Here is a 12,637-nt window from a genome sequence, read left to right on the forward strand (position 1 = left end):
AACAAACTCTGAAAAGTAGGCTCATCAGTGCTACCATACTGATCACCTAAAAAGTCAAGATAACGCTGCTTAGCGTCAAACGTGAGTCGCTTAGCCAAATCCAAAACAAAACGTCCTTCTAATTTATCACGCTGACCATAAGCTTGCGCGTAAAGCAAACACTGCGACAATTCATCTTTAAACTCTTTCAAATCACTGGAAGAGATAGAAGTCAATTTGCTACCATAGCGATACTTTCTAATTTCTGTTTCTGCGAAAAGACCTCCACGAACTCCAAAACGCTGGGACAAGCGAGCTAACGACATTTCTATCCTGTCTTCCTCTGACAAGCCAGGAGTGTCAGAAACCAAATTAGCAATCGTTTGCGCAGCTGTTCTAACACAAGCTGCTTGTAACAAAGTCAAACGAGTTCCTTTGAAGGGCGAAGCTGCCATCAAGGCCGTAACACGATTTTTAAAGAAAATAAATGGCATATTATTACCATCGTAACCAATCAAGGCCGCCTTATCGAAAAACGTCCTACTATTTTGGTATTCAAAAAAGCAATCCTGTTGTTGAGAACTCGATTTAGCGGGAGAAGACAAGCTATATCCCTTAAGGGGCTGATGGGGCTCAGTCACATGCACAGCCCGATCACGATCCTCACAAACGTTAAAATCAGGAGACGCGTTACGCCTACACAATCACCCAAATTACGTGTAGCTGGGCGATCAAAAACTAGCGGCGCAGAACACTGTGAAGGGGGCAAAGCATTACTGCTAATGGCGGCCCCGTGACCTGTACGCTCTGGGGGAGGAGTTCTGTTGTAATTCGCAGGCCTTGGCTCTAGAGCCTTCGGAAGACCCTTAGCCGCGGCCCCTAGACCTCCTGAAACAGCTGGAAAACGTGTGGATTGCACTGGTCCACTTACAGATTGAACAGGCGTCTGGAAAAGGTTATGTAAATTAAACTGTGATTGATGTTCACTTCTGGAATGCCTAGAAGAGCCCTTCTTGGAACTACGCCGGGAGCCCACCTCTGATCGATATTCAGCTAAAGCTACCTCCTTACGTTGTTCAGCCCTCAACTGGGCGTCTTTGAGTGCGAACTCAGCAGCTCTCGCTTCGGCTTTCGCGGCAGCCTCAACTCGTATGGCCTCAACTCGTATGGCCTTAGCTCTCGCGGCGGCCTCAGCAGCTCTCGCTTCGGCGTCAGCTTGTAGGCCTACCTGGAGCTCCTCTCGTCTCAGCTGCAGGTTAATTTGTGCAACTATCCGTGACGAGCTCTCAGACATCCTAGTGCTTACATTTGAGGCGCTATCCTCAGGATGTATGTCAGTATCCAACGTATCTGACAACTCACTTACTTTTTGTTCGAAGTTATTTTTTAAAGAGTTAAATTCGGGGTCTACCCTATCACGAAGTTCTGCCAGAATTGCAGAGTTAAAAATTTTACTCAAAAGTGCATGAAAATGCCGTAGTTCCTCTTCTAAAGTAGAAAACTTAGATCTAAAAATTAACAGTTCCTGCTTATCACTCAAAGAACCTAGGGCTACAGAAAGTTCCCCAATTTGAGTCAAAATATCCCGTCTAAGATGCCGGGCCTCTCGAACTGACTTAGCCTCATCGTTACTGGTTCCCTCCCCAGAATGGCCTGCCCGACCGCAAAGAACATCATCAGGCTTAAACTCAGTCGAGTCTACGGCGGTCGAGTCCCTGTCGCCACCGAGTGTAGACATATTAAATGTTAGGGCTAAATTTAACAATTAAAAAATTAATTTATACAAACACACAATATTATAACAGTAGTTATAAAAAACTTAACTGCAAAGACCGTAAAAATACAAAAAAGAATTTAATGCACGATACCGTAGCTGTACGAGTATGAAGTCTAAAAGTCCACAAAACTTGCTTGGATTCTTCCACTTGAATCTTCAAGCACAGATGGATTGCCTTTAATCTTCTTTCTTGCCAATGATTGTCAAAGTTATTTTTCTTCAGTACCAAACTGAGAAGAAATGTCTTTACTTTTCTTTGCTTCTGTAAGAGTGTAGACTACCAACCAACAAATCTTGTTTTATTATTTCTTGTACTTCTAAGTAGTTCTTCTGCACTAGCTGACAACAAACACGTCTTTTATTTTTTTATGCTTGCCTGTGCTTCCGTACAAACACTAGCCAGAGAATCGTCTTTTATTTTTTTGCTTCTAAGTGCTTCTTGGCCTACCAACTAACAAACTTCGTCTTTTATTTTTTATGGTCACAGCGGTAAACCATAATCTCTTCGTGGGAAAATTGTAACATAAGATTCCCAAATCCGTTCGTCTGCATGTAATGACCGAAGAAACACACACTTGAATTTCTTTTCAAACAGTGTATTTCTGTAAAATTAGCCCGTGGCTATCGAAAATGGAACGCAACACCTTACGCCTCTAAAACTGTCACTACAGAACAAATTAATTGGATAAAAGACGGAACTTTTGTCCAGCTAGCAAGCACTAAGCCAACAGTTAAATGTGCGGCCAACTTTCAAGCAACCATTTCACGAATGAATCAGAAAAATTTGTGATAACTCAAAGGCAGTGCTTCCACTTCTGACAATAAACAAATCCTCTTCAATTTCCTTTTTTACCCTGAAAAATCCCTTTTTTCTTAGTCGGAAATCTTTCAAAACTTCCTTCATAGGCGAGGTTACTTTTAACGTTATTTAGGTTGAAAAAGGTGCAAATACAACTTTAAAGTTAATATAATCTCAGTTAAAGCTATTTTAATCTCGATTTTATTCAGTAGCACCGGTATGTCGAAGCAACGTTGTTTTATTAGAACAGTAGGCTGCACAAAAGCAGCCCATATTTTACAATAACATGATTTACTTCTTTTGTTCACTGTCCAGCCAAAAACTGCTTGTCAGTTAGTCGGTTCTGGGACATTTACCACCTGGAGTCCTGGACATCATTTACTAATTACCACTCTCATCTTTCCTACCTGGACTCCTAACCTATCCCTAACAGCGAAAATGTACAGGTGGTAAATGTCCAGTTTCAACAAATTATCCATCCATTAACAATTAATTTATTTTTGTGTTTAGTTTAGTTGTCCTAGATGCGCTAAGCCGCTAACTTAACACTATTGGCTAGGTTATCTCTTTTTTCTCCTTGTCAGTAACGTCTTCACAATCATCTGAGACTGACAAAAAAAACTCCAGGATACTAGGCCTATTCATGATACTGACTCAGTCTGACTGTGTACACTATACATGTTGTATACATACTACATAGCCTCTTTTATTATGACACCACAATCAGTTAGCATAGGCAAAAACTAACTTTTCTAAACCGGAAAGATATCACTAGCCTAAGCTTATCATACCTAACTGTACGTCAAAGGTCGAACCTCAGCGAACTTTGTCATTGCTACTCAACTTCAACTGTAAATCAACGGGTTACCTAATTTTAACTAAAAGAATTGAGAACTAACTCTCTCACTGCAGACTGCAATCACGTCCAACTCCCAAAATGGCGAGAAAAGAAATCAAGCGGCAGAAAGGCGAAGATGGAAAAGAGATTAAGAGGGGTTCCGGATGTCCACTGACGACGGAAACCAACTGAGCATCGTTATTCTAATCGTTGTTAGAATTTTTGAAAGGGAATATTAATAAAATTTTCTTTAAAATTACTAAAAACAACAATTCCCTTTTTAAGACAAAATTTCCTTGTAAAATTGTTAAAAATCCTTAAAAAATCCTTCCTATCTTCATTTCCTTTTTTTATCCTTCGAAGCGTTGAAAAATCCCGATTTCGGGATAAAATCCTTCAAAGCGGAAGCACTGCTCAAAGGTGTTAGTTAGTGTGACGCAATAAAAAGACATTGTCACGCAATTCAAAACAGGTGTTCCAAGTCATTCTTTATTACAAAATACATGGAAAATCAGCAGAGCCCTATTGGCATATGCATTTCGCTCTAACTTTAGAGCATCTTTAGTGCCTAAAAAGCAAACATAAGAAAGCAAAACCTAAAAACTGTCACTAAATAAATAAATAAATGAATCTGCAGTAGCCTAAGATACTGACCAAGACTAACTGCCAAAACTAACTGGTAGAATACTGCGTAAATATTAACTGGCTGCGTAGAATATTTATAGGCAAATTTAAACTATATTTAAACTAAACTACACGAACCTAACTACTATGACAAAATAATGATGACAATGCGCAAAAACAAACCAAGGTTGATGAGAGTCGAATGGCTAAAGCAACATGTACAAAATGAAACTGTGTGAAGATAGCATGTCAAAATAAAACTAAGTGACAGAACATAGCAAAATCAATGGGTCCATGACCTAAGTGTTAAGTGCAAATCAATAAGATAGCGCAGCGATAAATTCACAATAAAATGAAGCTGGAAAAGCAGGACCAGCGATCAGAAACCTCTACTTAACAAGAGGCAAAATCATTCTCTTAATGTTAATCGAAGATTTGATTAGTGATGCCCAGTGGCGTAGCCAAGGGGGGGGTTTTGGGGGTCACAACCCCCCCCTTTAGCACGCGTGTGACGTCACGATATTGAGAATGATGCTTTCAGTCTAAAAAAAAAATTGCCTAATTTTAAACAAAATTGCATTAAAAGAGCGGGTTTTGCCAATACCAAACATTCAACCATCTCAGCCAAAAATTAGCAACAAGAAAACACAGAGACATAGCTTTATTTTCAAAAAATGCCGAAGAAAACATGATCTTATCCTTTTGCTATGCTACCAGACAGCACCATTTTACAGGAATATTCGTACCCACATTTTTGTTAAAAATGCTCTCAGAATGCACCAAATTCAAAGTAATTTTTCAAAATTTTCTGGGGGAGGCCCCCCAGACCCCCCGCCGCTGGGTGGTCAAAACCCCCCCCTTTCAAAATTCCTGGCTACGCTACTGGTGATGCCCATTTATCTTCGCACATGTCCAAATCTGCAACGGGTGGGAACAAGATTGTGATAATGGTTATAAGAATAATTACGAAACGAAGTTACTATGCTCACACCAATTTTGCATTTTTCAAAATGAACATCTTGAAACTAAAAGACATACATAACATTGAAATAAAAAAACATATGTACAAAGTTCATATGAATCAGTATCCGTCTACGTATTGTGATTTACTTACAAATGCTTCATCCATTCATCAGCATAACACAAGGTATCAAACAAGCAACAAACTATTTTATAAATAGATCAAACACAGAACTTGGCGTATTGAGACCAATGGTCTGGTCAGAGGTTCCAAGTAGGCTAAAAAATTAATCATTTCATTGTTTCAAAAAAAAGATCAAAACGTTAATTTTACAAAACTACAGTGCATCGTAAGTGATATGTTATGGCAAGGGCGTCCAACCCGTAGCCCGCGGGCCACATGTGGCCCGCGAGAAGGTTCTGAGTGGCCCGGGTGATATTTTTCGAAATGACATATATCATATAATCAACTCAATCGCCAACGTAATTTATGGCGAACTTGCATTTCGATAAATTGGCATTTATTGTTTGCTTTCTTTCTCTATTACTCTATAATACCTATAGTGCATGGGGTGCGCAACTGTTCAAGTTAATTTTATTGTGTCACAATGCGCATTGTTACGCATCACATTTTCCCCATTGTTACGTCCACCCTTTTCCACACAATAGTACTGGTGCTTCAAGAGTCAGTCAATCAGCAATATTTCTTGCTTTTAGCGAGAGAAGTTCAAAACTTTCTATTGCTAGAATTTTACAAAAAAAATTGTTTCTTAAGAAAAAGATCAGAGGATTCATAGATTGGCAGTTTTCGTGACATCATTATTCAGCAGCACTTACTTGTGCGAGTTTTTCGTGGATAAACCTGGGGACAGCCGGACAATACATTACGGGACGCGCAACTTCGCTGTTCCGGCAACATCAGAAGGGTCAATTGCCTATTTGACATTTTTTACGCTTTGCTGCTGGCTTGCTTTCAACTAAAAACCTTAAACCACTTTAAAACCAACTTCACTCTTCTTAGCCTATATAACCCATAAAATGTACAAACACATTTCTAAGATTAGAATTTGGGTGTGAGGGTTTTAATTAGAAATCATCAGACAGTCATTTTTAAATTCAAAGAAAATGAAGGGGTGTACCAGCAAACATCTATAGGATTGGCCCATGATACTAAAGAAGGATCCACAGAGGATACAAACTGATATGAATGAATCAACAAGTGAATAAAAAAATAACAGTTAACCTCTCAGGTACATGTAGCTCCACACAGAGTGAAATTTACATGCCTTTTGACTCTTTTTTATTTCTTTAAAAGTAATGTCTAAAAAGACATTATTGATCCAAAAAGAATGTCTAAAAAGACATTACGAAAAGTAAGTCATTTTTAAGTTAGTCATTTTTAAGATTACAAATTAGCAGTAAATACTCAAGTGGCCCGCGCAACCATTCGTAAACTACATGTGGCCCTTTGGCCAAAAAGGTTGGACACCCCTGTGTTATGGAAACCAACTTGTCATTTGTGTTTAGGTCTACGTTATCTTAAATACGCTTTTCTTTTTTTTCTTCTTATTTTTGGTGCGTATGTTGAAGCGCGGGAACGTTTTAACGTTTTATTTTTTTTCTCTTGTAAGCTTATTATGGCAAAATCGTCATTTCCGTAGGGTGGCAAATGACTAGCAGACCGTACGGTCGTCTCGTTGTCTCCCTGTCGGTATGGGAACTTGTGTAACTTTTGCATTGTGTGTATTATTTGCATATTTCAAACATGTACCGGTACCTATGTTCCTATTACTGACAAATAAAACATTGATTGATTAATCAAACGGAAATTTTTGCTCAATTTATTGTACAACTTTTGTATGTGTTAATATGGCGGTGCAAACTTGGTATTGGAATTGATACAGAATGATGGAAGATTGTCTTTGATCTCATCATCTAAATTTTCCATCCCTTCCATCTTTTAATATTTTCTATCTCCCATTCCAAAATTTGCCTTTCATTCCATCCAAGACGGACTATATAGTCCGTCTTGATTCCATCCCATCCCATTTTCTGGCTATAGCTATAACAATGATGTGGAGAACAATGCAATACACATTCATGCAAAAAATATACCAATGTCTTGACGAAAAAAAATTAAAAAAAACAACGAATAGGAAAGGACTGCAATAGATCCGGAAGTCAAACATTGAAATTCTTGAACATCCAATCTTTCTGTTACAACTTGTCCTACTGAATTCAGAATGATTCTCTGTCCAACTCGACTTTTGGATGAAATCCTACAGGAATAAAAATAAATGTAAATTGACATGTAACAAAACTACATAACCCATTCAAGAAAGTTGATGATAGATTCTTAACTTTTACAAATGTCGGTGGTAGGACAAACACATTTGTTGTAATATTTGTTAGCGAATCTGTTATTATGCACCTTCAATTGTGGCGAAGCCTCAATTGCGGTGGGGTATAGGCTTATACTCTTATATTTCTGTACGCAAGCACTACAACACTGCCCAATAGAAAAGAAGAAATACTCTCCTTTTCTCATGCAAAGAATGAGCATAGCCTATTAAGAGTCATCAATCAAAATCCAAAATTTGATTGTTTTTGCTTATCTAAACTAAAAACCAAAAATGTACTTTTTTTGCAAAAACTAAATGCTCGGATGCCTCAAAAGTGGAACATTACAAAAACAAAACAAATAAGTTAGGAGAAAACAGCCTTCTGCAGCTTCATTTTCACCACATCAGTCACATGCGCAACTACAGTAGGCTACTGTCTGTAGCCTATGCTCAAAATGTCCTGTAGGGCAAATAAGTATTATTGCACTTACACATGTAAGTAAGCCAACAACGAGTCGCCAAAGACAAAGCACCCTCGGGAGTCTGGAGGGCCTCCACCAGAAAAATTTGAACAAATACCTTAGAATTGCTTATTCTGTGAGAGTACTTTCAGCCTAAATCAGGGGTCACCAAACTACGGCCCGCGGGCCGAAACCGGCCGTGAACTGATTTCATCCGGCCGCCACGTGCGCCGAAATAACAGCTGCACTATAACTGTTAAGGAAAAAAGTTACCAAACTTTTTATAAAGGACTGACGTTGCTGTTTATCATTAGGCCACCACAAAATAGGGACAGCCCAGGCCAATTTTGGAAAGATGTAATGTTTTTTCAAGAGCACGATGCCCTGTAGTGTATCACAGCAGGGGATGACTTTTCCAGCAACTTTTCGATTTTCATCACAACTTTGCTATTCCACCGCTGACTTTGTTATTTATTGTGCTCAATTCAAGTCAATGGAGATTCTAAATAGTTGTATATCTTTTCGCAATTTGCATCCGGCCCGCAGCTGTTAATCTCGCAGCAATCCGGCCCTCAGAGAAAAAAAGTTTGGTGACCCCTGGCCTAAATCAACAGCAAAACTTTCTGAAATGATGCTGTTACAGGTAAAATGTTTAAAAATTGAATGAGGTTGTTCACCAGGCATTTAGTTCAACAACATCATGCCCAGGGCCGGATTTAGCTGATGGGGGGCCCGGGGCACTTTTAGATCGGGGGGCTTCTTGCAAAAAAATTATTCGCGCCGTAGGCGCGAAAAACCACCTCTGCGTCTACAGTAGCATCAATCCAGCACTACACAGCATTTTGCAGAAACTTGAAAGGAAGAAAAAATAACACAAAATTACATTTTTCCACGTAGGGGGGCCCTTCAAAAGTCGGGGGGCCCGGGGCACCTGCCCCCTCTGCCCCCCCCTAATTCCGGGCCTGATCATGCCTTCTACTTGTGCAAATTAAGTTGAACTATCACAAGATGCATAAAGTGACAATCTGCTCTTACATTCCCACGTTTCCTCAATCAGACACGATTGACTTCTTCAAGGGTTAAATCAGGTAGTAACTGCCTGTTTAGCATGGCAAAACACAGGACATATTGCTGAAAACAACTAAACATACAAAATGAAAATTCAACTTCTAGCAAAAAATTATCTTGCGCAAAAGTTTGAAACCAGAAAAAAGGGGGTTTACATGATAACGATCAACAAGAAACAAAAATAACAGCAGAGAAGAGAGTGAACGCCTGAACGGTATGAGCAATGATGAATCGAATTGTGTACGCACTGCTGCACAGTTTACAATCAGCATGAGACTAATTTAAAAACGTCAAATAAGCACTTAGGCCTACAATATTATTTTGTAGATAGCAAGAAAAGAGATGCCATCATTGCGATTCATTACATGAGGCTTGTAATTGATAAACCAACTTTCAGAAAACATTCGTTTTTTATAATCATTTTCAACTTTTAAAATTTTAGAACTGCTCCAAGTTATTATATTATCTGAAGTTATGCCATGCATGCAAGGAGCAGAATGTTCCAGGCGTTTATATTTGAAACCTCTTTTGTGTTCATTAAAGCGAGATTAAAGATCTCATTTTGTTTGGCCGACATAAATTAAATTGTAATTATTACAAGATACTTGGTAGGCTACACTAAACCTGAGATTTCGCTTTGTTTGAAGGGATTTTTTAAAGACGGCAAAAAATTACTTGTTGTCAAGAAAGGTTTCAAAGCGACTTGGTCCTGTGTTTTTCCATGCTAGACAAGTAGCCTACTCACTACCTGGTTTAGCCCCTTGAAGAAGTCAGTCTTGTCTGATTCAAGAAACGTCGGAATAAAAGCAGATTGTCACTTTATACATCTTGTGATAGTTCAGCTTAATTTGCATCAGTAGAACTCATCATAATATTGAAGGTGAAATGTTTATTTAAAATATTTGTTTGGGAGATGCAATTTCCCCTTTTGCCTCCCTTGACTACGCTCCTATAGTTGTATGCTCAGGGTAAAATTTTAAAAAAGAAAAACTTGACAAATGTCATCTCATTATTCAAAGAAGAAAACAGATTTACTTACATGTTTCCAATTATTAAGGAGATGCGATTCGCCCCATGAATAAAATGGAGTTTGTGGTGTTGTCTTTGATTAGAACCATGAATGGATGATCACAAGTCACTACAACCGGTGGAGGAGGCAAGCACAAATACTCGTCAGAAACTATAGTGACAGCAGCGGCCTCGGTACCTTCTTCGTTCACTTCCAAAAACGTTTTATGAAACATTCCAGAAACGTAAAGGTCAGGTAAACTGGAAATCCCTTTAAGATTTGCTTGCTTTGAATGAAAAACGTCGTTCACACCTAAAGTATTGAAAGCCGAAACAAGATCAACACTAAAATCTATTTTCATCTTCGGAAGCGATAAAGCCACGTTTTTCAATGAAACTTTTTCTATGAAATTTTGAAGCTTTTTTGAACTTAACTTTGCTTCAAGACTTTTCAAACCAAAACGTTCAGTTGGGACGATCAAAATCATCGACACGTGTCCATTTTTATAAGGCAACTCTACGATTTGAGCTCCAAAATCACGATCGTGATGGATTTTGAGGTTTGTTTGCTGTGACATCATTTTCACTTGACACTTTTTGCCTTTGCTCAAATGAAATTTTGACATCGCAGTTTTGCTTTTCTGGAACTTTTTTGCCCATATTCCTTTGAAGTAAATAGCGTTTGCTATCACCAGCTTGGTTAAGGCATCGATGGAGTCACGAGGAAGAGGATTTTTAATTTTTCCATTGGTTTGCTCTTTTGCCCATTCGTTAATAAAAAGTCTCGATTCTTCTGCTTTCTTTCTAAAATCTAATGATGACACTGAGATTGAGAAATCTTTTTCACTTTCTTTCAGAAAATTTTCTTGGATAACAAAAGTTTGTTCAAAAAACAATTTATTTGCGGACAAAAAAATTGTCCCATCTTCATCACCTCCTTTTGCTGATTGAAGTGACTTCAAGTTACGCAAGGCTTCATATCCATGCCGGCCTAAAACAGCAATCAACTGATTGGCTGTATTCTCCCGAGCCCCACCGAGTAGCATCGCCAGGACAACGGACACACTGTGAGGTGAAATGACCATATTTCCACTTGCGTCTTTTCCAGTTTGTTGATAGAGTCGGACGGCAAAGTTAAAAAGGTCTTGGATTTCATGAGAGTCCTCCATAATGCTGTATTTCAAACAATTTGGGCATGAAACAACACAAACAATTATTATGTATGTTTTAGCGCAATTTTTGACAAATTACCTAAGCTATAGCAAATATCGAAGCTGTCATTGTTCTGTCATGAAATACACTTGTTTGGTCCTACTAGCTTTTGTCGAGATGCACAACGAGGTAGCAGGCATTTTATTTAAATCCTTATAACTTTTATTTAATTAGTGGAACTTCAAAGTTCATTATATAAGTAATCTAATATTTCAAAAATGCTTTTCTTTTAACTAAATACTTTACAGTTATCAATAGCCTACTCTGTAATCTAGTCTGAACAAAATTTTGGCTTGCAGTGGCACGGAGTTGGCATCGATCACGAACGGTGTGAGTTCCTTCTTTGACTTCACAGTCCTGCTTCTATGACGTAGTCGCTTTTTTCTCGATCCATGAAAAAAATTTTTGGCTACGTCATAGGCCTACCAAAACAACCAACTTAAGCGTTTCACGGTTTCTACCAAAGTTACTAAAACGTTTTTAAATTTGTGCTGACAGAGCCTTAACGTTATATACGGTAGTTTAACTATCTTCCATATTGATGTTCCCAGACAGCCACTTTGTATGGCCCAGATCTGGACAAGATAAAGTGGCTATCTGGGTCGTTTTCTTATGTAACTTATAATAACCTACCTACCATGAATAGCTATATTTTTGTTGTTCACTCACAGCATTATTACTTTATATAATATTGGTGAATGGTGACTGATGAAAGGCTGTGTCAGTTAGATTGCATCAGTTTAGAACACTAAATCCAAGTAAGTGGTTTTCTTTTGTGGAGTGTTGCAAGTATCCGGACCTTCTCAAATATGGTTTGACCTTGTTTTGGTTATATGACACCTAGCAAATATATATTGTTGGGCCTGCGTTGGCAATTTGCTGCGTGTGTTGGCACAATGTTGGAGAATTTGTCCAACATTGCCAACGATATGCCAACAATGGCCTGACGTGTGGACTTATTCCATCCACACTTTCATTTTCTAATAACTTTTGATATAAAAACGTTAGACCTACGAGGTTGCTTTTTTTGCAAAGTTAGAGCAAAATTATTGACAATAGAGAAATAAAACAAAGTAACTTCAGCGGGTTTAACATGATGTATTACATACACAAATATAACATAATTAAAAATAAACTCTAGCGTTTTCGACACGTAGGCTACGTGTGTCCTCATCAGGAATTACATATCTGCAATACACATAAAATGAAAATTGTAAGGTAAATTTGACTTTGCACTATAACTGTAACTGTATACTAACGACACTCCAGACTGAAAAGCACAAACTTAACGAGTAACACAGGAATGATTACAAGTAAATTATACGGTGGAAAACAGATGACATGAAGTGTAAACTACAGGCATTTGACAAACAATCAGAACACACACAAGAGGAACGATGAGCCACAGGCGAATAACTACCGGTTGAGAGACGGATTATTACGTTTGATTTTTAAGGCTTCCATGATCTTAGTCTGAAATTCAGATCTGCCTCGAGAGATGATTTTAAATTGGTCGAGCGAGACATTGTTAGTGCCCGTTTCACAAGAGGCGATGTGCTCTTTAATTGC

General features: G+C 38.4%; 1 pseudogene; it reads right to left on the bottom strand.

Moving 5' to 3' along the window:
* Positions 1 to 9,900: 9,900 nt before the first annotated feature.
* LOC145782385 (leukocyte elastase inhibitor pseudogene) lies at positions 9,901 to 11,025 on the bottom strand (annotated as a pseudogene).
* Between the last annotated feature and the right edge of the window lie 1,612 nt (positions 11,026 to 12,637).

This window comes from Aplidium turbinatum, chromosome 13, assembly GCF_918807975.1.
Source record: "Aplidium turbinatum chromosome 13, kaAplTurb1.1, whole genome shotgun sequence".
In the NCBI taxonomy this organism is placed as follows: Eukaryota; Metazoa; Chordata; class Ascidiacea; order Aplousobranchia; family Polyclinidae; genus Aplidium; species Aplidium turbinatum.